This window comes from Homarus americanus, unplaced genomic scaffold (assembly GCF_018991925.1).
Source record: "Homarus americanus isolate GMGI-L3 unplaced genomic scaffold, GMGI_Hamer_2.0 scaffold34427, whole genome shotgun sequence".
Taxonomy (NCBI): Eukaryota; Metazoa; Arthropoda; class Malacostraca; order Decapoda; family Nephropidae; genus Homarus; species Homarus americanus.
The window spans coordinates 525,059-537,371 of record NW_024739858.1 but is presented as its reverse complement, the minus strand read 5'-3'; the positions used below and the strand labels follow the sequence as shown (position 1 = coordinate 537,371).

General features: G+C 46.4%; 1 long non-coding RNA gene across 1 annotated transcript; it reads right to left on the bottom strand.

The window, feature by feature from the left end:
- Positions 1-2,142: 2,142 nt before the first annotated feature.
- Positions 2,143-3,462, bottom strand: LOC121875013. Its single transcript, XR_006090531.1, has 2 exons — positions 3,018-3,462; positions 2,143-2,744 (listed from the first exon to the last, which is right to left on the bottom strand). It is a non-coding gene; the product is annotated as an uncharacterized LOC121875013 (long non-coding RNA).
- Positions 3,463-12,313: the final 8,851 nt, after the last annotated feature.

The following is a 12,313-nucleotide window of genomic DNA, read 5'->3' as shown; positions in this document are numbered from 1 at the left end:
TCTCTTGTGATTTAGTATAGTTATCTAGCGTCTCTTAAGGAAATAAACACAAACCTAGGAGGTTGGCTACATAAGTTTGAATTTGTTTGTTATAATCTTATTACTGCGCTTCAACAACGAAGGTCTTTAAGCGCATAACAAGGTTGGTAAAGCACCAGTCCAACAATATTAAAAAAAATTATGAGAAAGAACTGATGTGTTGGAATGTTTTTTATTTATTTATTTATTTTTTTAAATAAGTGATTATGATAATATTGTAGGTTAGGTTCGGATTATATAGTAAAAATTTTTTTGTTTCATACTCTCACTTTGTAACATTAAGTATGATTTAACATGAAAGTTATCACAACTTAGTAATAACCTCGATTTCTTAAAGGGTGTAAGGTGTTTAATGAAATTTTACTCGCCAAATACATGTCTTGGAGGTCTGTTTGTAGCGTCACATTAATACATGAGGCGGAACAAAAGATTGTCATTACACAAAAGTTATCCCTGTTTTGATTTACGTTTTCTATAAATAAAACGTTTACAAGAACACGCGTCCCATTTTGACGTTTAACTTTACTTTTACTTTATCCTCTTCGCCACTGATCGGCTTGTTAGCCGCTTGGGCGATCGGTCACGTCTCTGATTACTTTTCCTTTTCATTTATCTTCTTCACCAAAAGATCGGCTCGCTAACCGCCCGGGCGATCGGTCACGTCTCTGTCACGCACTGTTGGCAAATACTGGGCATGCACCGGCTCCTGAATGTACCTGAACCCGCTCCAGTGTTGATCAAGTCTTGTCTTGAAAGAGCTCACACTCGGTGCCGTCACAACACTCTCTGTGGTAGATTGTTCCAAGAGTTTTCCGGACTTGCGGCTTCTTCAATCTTGAGCTGTGACCCCTTGTGGGGCGAGCGTCCGCCAGCTCCAAGTAAGGACACTCAACTGAGTACAGTAGTGCCCCCTGAGATGCTTATACACCTCAACGAGGTCCCCCCCTTGCCCGTCCGTAGTATAAGCTTTGACTTAAAGTATATTTTACGGCTAAAAAATTTCCTAAAATAGATTTCTATCTTAGTCGACATAACTTCTAAAGCTGTAAAGTTTTCTTGTACTGAAAATATAGGAAATGTTTGGGCGCTAAGTGTATGAGAATCTAAGAAACTTAAGTTTGCTTATTTTATACTGGATGAAGCCTTCAGACCTTCATTCAGTTATTGTACGATACTGGGTATAAAATCAGAACTGGTGGCACGACTGTTTGTACCAGGGCTTTAATTATGTACTTCTTGCTACAGAGTCAGTACCGTACTTCAAGCTTTTGGTAGCAAGTTATTATTCCTCAGTATGGCCTGTGAATAAATCTGAAGCCACTTAAAACAGCTGTTATTGCTAAGTTATAGTGTCCTTTCGGTCGACGTAAATTTGGGTAAAGTCTCAAGGTAATTTATAGGTGTTAGTAACAGGGATTCCCAAAGTTTTTATGCTGAATATTCTTCGTAACTGAAGTAGAAATATCCCTGAAAATTACGCAATGAACGTATCAGTAATGTATTCTATTATTTAAAATTTGAATAAAGCACTACAGAGATGAAGTTACTGCAAGAAAAAGGGTGATTTTTTTATTACTGGCCTATAACTGACGTGAAAAGACGCACTAGCCTCAGAAAATGCACTGCGGTACTTGTCATATCTGTAGTCAATTTTGTTTATTTTCTAGATCTATTTTCGTTTGACTTGGCGCACCATTCCACCTAAGGACTCCAATGGAAATGCAAGGATACCATATGAAACCTTTACAACTTTGAATCGTTAAATTTTAATGGTATTTGCTTTGTTGAAAAGAACATTTCCTAAAGTTAATATGTACTCGCTGCCAATCACTATTCCACTTATATTTGATCCCAATCAGAAGATAAAATTATTTCAAGTTGTAAAGATTTTATGTGGACATCCTAAATAAGTCTTGCTAATAACTATCTTGGACTGTCCTTCCTTGGGTAAACAGGCATGTTGTTTACAATGTTTTTATTGCTGCACTGTCTGTGTACAAGTTGAACTAATGTGTACTTTCAAGACGATTTTAATAACCGTCTCATATAGAACTTCCATACATATGTAACAGAAGCCAACCAGGGAAAATAATAAAAAGAAAATAACTTCGTTTGTATTTATTCTTGGATGATAAACATATGGACAATCTACTTTGTATTTAACAAGACAAATACTTAAAAAAGGTGCAACTTGTATGATTGAATTTAACAAAATCTTAAAAAAATGCAACTTACTGCATATGAATACACTCTGTCAACACTTATAAATAATGGACGAGACGCCCGCCCGACACCTCATTCCACGGCTACCTGAAAAAGGTTTTCGCGTGGAGTGTGGCACCCCCTGCCAAGCTGCTAGTGGTTGTGGCAGGGGTGGTGTGCGGGCGTGGCTTGTATGGCAGGGGTGTTGTACGGGCCTGGATTAACTGGTAGGGGTTGTGTGTGGGCGAGGTTTCTCCGGCATGGGTGATGCGTGATGTGTGGGCGTGGCTTGTCCACCATGGGTTGTGGGCGTGGCTTCTCTGGCAGGGGTGGTATTTGAGCGTGGCTTGTTAGTAAAGGATAGTGTGGGCGTGGTTTGTCTGACGTGAATGATGTGGGCATGGCTTGTCCGGAGTGGGTGATATGTGGGCGTGGTTTGTCCGGTAGGGATTGTGGGCGTGACCTCTCCGGCAAGGGTGAGGATAGCTGTAGCTCACCTTTATCTGTAAATAGATAGTGATGTTAAATTCAGATGTACAGTACTATTAATATTTCAATAATCATAACACTAGTCCTCGACAGTACTTAATTAAATGATACCTAGTTTATCACAGGGAATTGTGACACTTGGCAAAGCATATTATGAAACTTCGGTATTTACTGAAGTTAAGCATAACAGTTCATACCAGCAATATATAGAAATGATGTTAAATAAAACATGATACTTTGGAAAGCTTTAGACTGCAAAACGGAAGAGACATTCTCATGGGGCTTACCTGATGTAGTGACGACGTCGGGATTGTGATGGTGACGAGTTGCTCCTGCCCATGTTTTGAAGGGACTTGCTTACACCAGCTACTTGCTAGTTTTAGGGGAACCACATCGGATAGTATGTCATTTTAGGGCCCCATGTCATACACAGGGCCATCTTATAAGGCTCCATATCACAAGGTCGTCTTGAAAACCTCAGGTCACACTTAGAGCCGTCTTTAGGTGCCACAGAGGGTCGTCTCGAGTGCCCCAATTCGCAGATATTGTCTTGAGGGGTCCAGTATCACACACAGGGTCGTCTTGAGGTCCACCATTACACACATGGTCGTCTTGAGGTCTCCACGTAACATGCAAGGTCGTTATTTATTGCCCCATGTCACACTGTCTTTTTGAGGGTCCACCATCACACGTAGCGTCGTCTTGAGGGTTCCATTTGACGCCGAGGGTCATCTTGAGGGCCCCGCAGTACACAAGATCATCACTTGGCACTTAGGCTACACCAGCTCCATTACAATAGTCACCACACCCCAACGTCAGTAACCTAGACGGTCATCCTGCTTCTGTAGGATGACATCCGAGTCTCCGGGACAGCTGGCTTGCTGAGGGTCACGGCCGCGGCAGGGACCAGCTGCACAGGCGGCAACTCGGGGCCTTCTGGCTACAAACAACAAAAATAAAGGAAGGGGTGAGAGGTTTCAGGAGGTGGGAGCCTCTATATCATCATCCTCCAACACAGAGTCGCTGCTGGTGTCAGTCTCGTCTTTGGGGTGTAAAGGCGTGGCCAGTTCCTCCTGCAAGTCGTAGATATAGTCAATCACAAACTGGATCAGCTCGAGGCGGGGCACAGGACGATCCTTAGGACACTGTGGCACCAGCTGCTGCAAACGATCCAAGTACATAAGTACTTGTGTGGCCTCAGCCTTAGTCGAGGGTTTCCCAGCCTTTCCTTCTAACACTCCCATCACTGCTTGTAAGGGGGAAGCGCAGCGCTGAGCCTTCATTCTCCTTCTAACGATTTGTGTTGTGTTTCCCTGTTGCTACTGAGAGCGAGTAGTGGCGCCCCGCGCTGGTCGCGGGTATTTATAGGCGGTGGCCGGCTAAGCCCCGCCCCTGGTAGGTCCCATGCAGGTGGGTGGTGGCGAGCGACAGCTGGGGCGACCTTCTCACGCAGGAGGCCGACACAGCACCCAGGTGGCCACCACGGCGCCTCACTCCAGCTGCTCCCTATTTAGCCACAACATGTCTCTCTACTAAGTCTACGTGTTTCTTATCCTCAGAGTCAGCTCCAATACTACCACCTCACCACATCAACACTTCTCAAGGTGGATTAGAGAGTTCCCACGGGCCTGTCCCTCGTCCTCAACCCTGCCCCTCACCCCCTGCCGGTCAACAGATGTTCCAGTCCCAGGGCATACCAGCCTCCCCCCTCCCTCCTCCCCCTAGACGGCCTGCCTCATGTTCTCACACCGCCCCACTCACACATATACGTCCAACACCCCACACCCACCTTCACCCACACACACCCACATCCAATACCCCACACATCCACTCACACACACACACACACACACACACACACACACACACACACACACACACATATATATATATATATATATATATATATATATATATATATATATATATATATATATATATATATATATATATATATATATATATATATATATATATATATATATATATATACTTCATTTTTAGTCCATATAACACGCGGACTTTGAACATATAATCAACGACCTCACCAGCCAGGAATCGAACCCTCGACCTACTGGGTGGGACTAGGGAACGCGGCAAGCGTTCCCTAGTCCCACCCAGTAGGTCGAGGGTTCGATTCCTGGCTGGTGAGGTCGTTGTATATATATATATATATATATATATATATATATATATATATATATATATATATATATATATATATATACACACCTCCCCACACACACACATATATACTCCCAACAAACACACATACCCCCACAGACACATCTCCAACACCCTCACTCATAGTGATTCATCCACACACCAAACAGCCCAAACACCTACCCCGTACACTACGGCTACACCAACAAGGCATCACTTGTACCATTCATGCCCTCCACTCTTAATGTACCCCCACCCAACACGTGGGCCTACCCTTCGTCCTCCTCTCTCCTACCCTTCGTTCTCACACCTACCCATCCTCCCACTCCTAACCTCCGCCCCTCCTACCCTAACCTTTCATTTCAGACGATTTCATTTAAACACTATCGATGGTCATCTGTCTCGCCTGAAAGCTTTCGTCGAATAGATTTTCCGTCCAGTCGTTAAGTCTTTCGCCCTGTCATAGCTCATCCGTCGTGTCGTGGGATCACAGTTGTCTTCTGTCGCAAGTCGGATTACCTGTGTTATAAGACTACAGCCAAAGAAACCACTAACATAGTTATATCTTCCAGACTACGCTTACCAATCTAACCAATCTTGACGTAATCCTCCCCTAAACTAGCCTAAGCTAAGCTAACCCTGACTGACATAAACCCAGCCTGACCCAGCCTAACCTAATCTGACCTAACCTAACCCAGGCTATCCGAAATTAACGCTGCCAACCCTAACCTAAACTGATCTAGGTGATCCTAGCCGAAATTTACCTAACATAACCTCACCTAAGCAAACCTAACGTGACCCAAAACTTTTTTTAGCTAGCATTGACTTGACTCCTCCCCCCCCCCGGGAAAAAATTAGATCAGCTGAGCTATTCGTTGTACTTTGACCACTTTGCTCTGCTGTGCGGTGCATTAGTAAGCCAGCCATGCCCGGCCGACATTCCCACACCTCCTCCAGGGACGCGCACTGGTCGCTTCTCTCTGTAATTGTTGCCACACATTCAAACAACACAACGTCCGCTCCCATCCCGACCTAGCGACGTGTGTACTGTATGTGCGTGTGTAGGGTAGGGAGTTGAATGTGTGTACACGAATTTAAGTGTTAAGTGTGTTTATTTCGTTGATGTACGGATGTGTGTGTACACAAGCCTACGGGTGTGTGAGTGAGTGAGAGAGAGGGACACAGCTGGCCTGCACATACACATCCGCTTCCTGTCACCGTGGGAGACCACACACACACACACACACACACACACACATACACACACACTATACAGCTGCCCCGTCACATCCATGCCTGTCCCGTCACATTCACACACCTGCCGTAACATCCACATTAGCCCCGTCACATTCACACTTACCCCGTCACCCCCCACCCCCCCATATACTCCACACCCACACTTGACCCCTCACACCCACACCTACTTCGCCACACATGGCACCTGTCCACCCACACATACTCTGTCAAAATTCATGCTTGTCCCGTCACACACCACTCCAACCCCATTACATATTCATACTCACACACCATCACTTACCTGTTCCCACACATCTCACCTGTTCGATAACACTTCAAAATTTTCTCGTCACATTCAACTGTTCCTCTTAACACACCACACCATCCACTACATCCCGTCATTTACCACATCTGCCCGTCTTATGTCACATCTGCTCCGTCACACGCCACATCTGCCCCGTCACACGTCATCTGCCCCATCACACGTCACATCTGCCCCGTCACACGTCTCATTTGCCCGTCCCGTCACATCTGCCCTATCACACGCCACATCTGCCCCGTCACGTCATCTGCCCGTCACGTCATCTGCCCCATCACACGCCACATCTGCCCCATCACGCCATCTGCCCCGTCACGTCACATCTGCCCCATCACGCCACATCTGCCCCGTCACACGTCACATCTGCCCCGTCACACGTCTCATCTGCCCCGTCACACGTCACATCTGCCCCGTCACACGTCTCATCTGCCCCGTCACACGTCACATCTGCCCCATCACGCCACATCTGCCCCGTCACATCGTCACACGCCACATCTGCCCCGTCACGTCACATCTGCTCCGTCACACGTCACATGTGCCCGGTCACATCTGTCTGTGCCGTCACGTCACTGCCCCGTCACACGTCACATCTGCCCCGTCACGCCACATCTGCCCCGTCACGCGCCACATCTGCCCCATCACACGCCCCATCTGCCCCATCACACGCCACATCTGCCCCATCACGCCACATCTGCCCCATCGCCACATCTGCCCCATCACACGCCACATCTGCCCCATCACACGCCACATCTGCCCCATCACGCCACATCTGCCCGTCACACGTCATCTGCTCCGTCACACGTCATGTGCCCCATCACACACCACATCTGCCCTGTCACACACCACATCTGCCCGTCACGTCACATCTGCCCGTCACGCCACATCTGCCCCATCACGCCATCTGCCCCATCACACGCCACATCTGCCCCATCACACGCCACATCTGCCCCATCACACGCCACATCTGCCCCATCACACGCCACATCTGCCCGTCACACGTCACATCTGCCCTGTCACACGTCTCATCTGCCCCATCACACGCCACATCTGCCCCATCACACGCCACATCTGCCCGTCACGCCACATCTGCCCCATCACACGCCACATCTGCCCCATCACACGCCATCTAGCTCCTCCTGTGTCTAGTGCAGTACTTCACTCAGGTCATTTGACTAAACAAGGAGGTGTCACTCTCTTACCCCCCCGTGGGTGCCAGAAGTGCCAGGGGGTTGGAGTGCTGGGGGAAGGGAGTTATACTAGCTTGTGTAAGTTCCTACCCCTACCCCCTCCCTTCTTCCACCCACCTCGATCACATCCTTCCCCTCCCTCCCTTCCTCCCTCTCCATTTCCTCTCCTCGTTCCCTCCTCCCCCCTCCGCCTCCCTCCTTGTCTTCCTCTACGTCGTCTACCACCTCCTTATTTCCTCCTCCCTTTCCTCACCACACCAACTATCCACCATTCTTCTTTCTTATGACCTCCTCCTTCTCCTCTCTTTAAAATATCCTCCCTTCTCCCCCTTTAAAATCTCCCCCCACGTAACATCTCTCCTACCTCCCCCTCTTTAAAATCTCCCCCCACGTAACATCTCTCCACCCTCCTCTCACGTAACATCTTCTTTCCCTATCATATAATGTAAATAGTCAAAATATCCGTGAGTAGTCATAGGCCAAACGTGAGAGGCGTCAGAAGTCTTCAGCCGATGACGAGATGGTATTTATATTTTTCCAGACATCCTGTAATTACTGACGTGTTCTGTATATATATCTGATAACATAATAGGAAAAGTTGGAACAGAGTATTGTGTACAGGCATAGAAGAAAGAAGATCCTAAAATGGTAAAACAAAGGATAATTATTAACTTATTATAGGAAGAAAATAGATGAAAAAAAATCGAATGAAAAATTAGAATAGGGGAATTAATTATGAAAGGTTCCAACAGTTGATAGTAGTTAGTTGCTGAGTGGTAATTAGACACAGTTTTGGCTCCCATTTTTTAACCATAAGTAAATAAGCAATGGTGTATTTAGCGAAATACATATTTACCATACGAACTTTTAAGAATCCAAAAAGACAGATCGTAAGCTAGATTTACTGTTTTGGGATTTACTGCAAATAATATGATCATAGAGAGTTTTTCACTAGAGCAAACATCATTAAGTCAATTTCGGTGACCAAACCTCCCTGCAGAGTAGATTAAATTTAATTACCCTCATCATAGTAGCGATGATCGTGTGTACTGAAGACTGCTGCAGTGTTTACAAGGGTGTAGCAGCTGACGAGTGTTGAGATCAATATTATTTATAAGTAGAATCAATAGTGGCCATCAGGCGCGCCAAGAACAACTGTCACGGCGCACAAAACAAAACACCGTGACCCACCCCAGGTTTCCCACCACTACCCAGGATTCCTACTGACACCACCACCACCATCATCACCACCACATCCTGGATTCCTACTGTCACCACCACCACCACCACATCCCGGCTTCCTACTGACACCACTACCACCACCATCACCACCACATCCCGGCTTCCTACTGACACCACTACCACCACCATCACCACCACATCCCGGCTTCCTACTGACACCACTACCACCACTATCACCACCACATCCCGGCTTCCTACCGACACCACTACCATCAACCAGGCTTCCTACCACTATCACCACACCCAAGCTTCCTACCACCACCACTACTCACAGGTGATGACAATGTTTACAGCCCCGCTATACTCAGCCTAACTTTCTCATGGGAAGAAGCAAGGCTGACATTAAACTCGATCGCCTTCACTCCTCTATAGACAGCTGGGTAGAACTGGGGTGTTACTATGGGATCGATCCTGTAAAACTCCGAAGACAAGTGACGAGCCTTGAGACACTCGGCTGCTCCATCCTATTTCTGTTACAATGGGATTTAGTGGAAAAATGGAGAATATAGTTGTTTCATATGAGACCTCTTTTACTAAATTATTCCTGAATTAGGCTACGTTAGGTTATTAAGGTTAGGTTAGGTTATTAAGGTCAGGTTAGGTTATTAAGGTCAGGTTAGGTTATTAAGGTTAGGTTAGGTTATTAAGGTCAGGTTAGGTTATTAAGGTCAGGTTAGGTTATTAAGGTTAGGTTAGGTTATTAAGGTCAGGTTAGGTTATTAAGGTCAGGTTAGGTTATTAAGGTTAGGTTAGGTTAGGTTAGGTTATTAAGGTTAGGTTATTAAGGTCAGGTTAGGTTAATAAGGATAGAAATGATGCTCATTTTTATTATGTTTATATAAATCGACTTTGTTTCCTAGGCAGATTGAGTTTTCGAAGGAAGAAATACATGGAAGTAGGAGTTAGTTAGCAAGTCTCCCTATTTAGCTTGATATATACCATGACCTGTCCTAGAGTGTCGAGATCGATTTGGTATTTGGTCTGGGCCTAAGGCTGACCTGGTGTAAATATCACCAACTAACACTCCATCTCCCTATTATTTACGTACCAAACCTAACCTAACCTAACCAAACCTATCCATATCCTTCTACTCTCCATGGTTGACTGACTGGGCCAAGGTCTCTTGAGGCTAACTTTCTTTAGTCTCTTCTGGTGATATGAGGCCCAGATGTTCCCTTTAAGCTCTCCAGGAAGTGCATCAGGAATCACGCTTTCTTTCACTCGCCCATTCGGTCACTTGTGTCGGAACGCGGGAAGTGGGGTTGACGTCATCAGCTAGAAGGCGTGTTTCAGTGTCCCTCGGGCTGTTAATGATGTCGCTTACTGTTTATATAATGAATTTTAATTATTATTGTTTTATCCTTTTTGCTATTCATATCACGCCCATTATGAACTGCCGGAGCTACTCGTCCATACCACGACCACCACAAATACCAACACTACCACCCATTCATACCACGACCACCACAAATACCAACACTACCACCCATTCATACCACGACCACCACAAATACCAACACTACCACCCATTCATACCACGACCACCACAAATACCAACACTACCACCATCTACACTGCTGCTACCACACCTACCACTACCAACAACAACCAAGGAAACCACCCATCCGGAACAAGGAGAAAGAGGTAGTGAGCTAGGAGGGGGTGTAGAGGGGAGGGGGTGTAGAGGGGAGGGGGTAGGAGGCAGGTGGAACAAGGTGATGATGATCGTTCTCAAGCTCTCACTCATTATAAAAGACTGACAGGTGGGGAGGAGGAGTGGGGGGGCTATAATGAAGAAGGGGAAGAGGTGATGTGGTGTGAAATGGGGGAGGGGGAGGGGTCTAGAGGGAGGGAGGGAGGTGAGGGAAGATGGTGAGGTAGGGAGGGGGGAAGGTGTTAGGGAAGGGGAGGGAGGTGGGTGGTGCTAGAAGTGACAGTGCATAAGGGGTTGTAGTTGTCTGGGTTGGATTGGGTGAAAAGACATTTGTCCTTAACCGAACCCAACCCCACTTCACCCAACCCCACCCCACTTCACCCAACCCCACCCCACTTCACCCAACCCCCACTTCACCCAACCCCACTTCACCCAACCCTAACCCCACTTCACCCATTCAAACCCCACTTCAACTAAACCTAACACAATTAATTCTTATCCAACCAAAGCAAAATGTCCCCAGCTCAGCTCAGCTCGTTATATGGTTCAGAGGTAACCCGGCAACACTGTTTACTAGTGAGGCAGGTCCTAAGGTGGAGTAATGGCCGGTAAAATAAATCCTAATAATAAGAATACAGAGATTTTTTTTTGGGGGTGGGGGGAGTGACGTATTGGGTGAAGATTTAGGAATTCTTATGACATTACCATTAAGACGTACGTGTGTGTGTGTGTGTGTGTGTGTGTGTGTGTGTTTAACCTTGGGATAATAATAAGGTTGTGAAACATAATGGCCTGCACGTGTTTAACCTACTACTGTTAACGCGGACACCTACCAGAATATATATGCATATCATACATAGTGACACATACATCTGACTGTAATTGAATACTGTATGTGCGGCAAGTATTAAAAAAACACAAACTCGTGTAACTATATCACACAGACACACATAATGTGAGCGTATTTAGAAGCCAAACCATTTAATAACTACTGTCATTGTGAATTATGCTTAACAATGTAGTAGCGAGTAATTATGGTGCCGAGGTAGTAGTGGTGGTGGTAGTAGTGGTGGTGGTGGTTGTGATGGTCATAAGGGAGAGTTGGCCCCACCAGCTGCTCCAGGTGGACCCCCCCCCCCACCTTCCCTCCCTCTGTCACACACACACACACCCTGTCACCCTCCACACACCAACCCACCCCCTCTCCCCCACCACAAGCACCACACACCCGGCCCTACCATCATACCACCCGGCCCTACCGTCACACCACCCGGCCCACACACCTTCGACACATCCAGTCCACACCTGTGACACACCTGCCTGTACCGACTCATACTAGTTCCCACAATACCCATCTCTCCAGCCACACTCACCCCTCTTTCAACCCCACTCATCCCTCTTTCAACCCCACTCACCCCTCTTTCAACCCCACTCACCCCTCCCTCCTCTCCGAATCACCTCCCCCCCTCCCTCATTCCCCCCAACCACGTGCATCAGCTGGTCCTTGGGGTGTACTGGGGAGTCCGGGATAAACACCAGCTGCCTCGAGGTACCAGCTGGCCCGGATGTTAGTCTTGTTACCAGCTGCTCCTTGTATGTGTGTGAGAGAGAGAGAAAGAGCGAGCTTAGAATGTAATTGTATGTTGATGAAAGTGAAATAATAATAATAATAATAATAATAATAATAATAATAATAACTGAGCGATGATATTATAGCAGTAACAAATAACAATTAAATTACGTAAAGACAATATAGATACTGTATATAAATAATCTTGTATA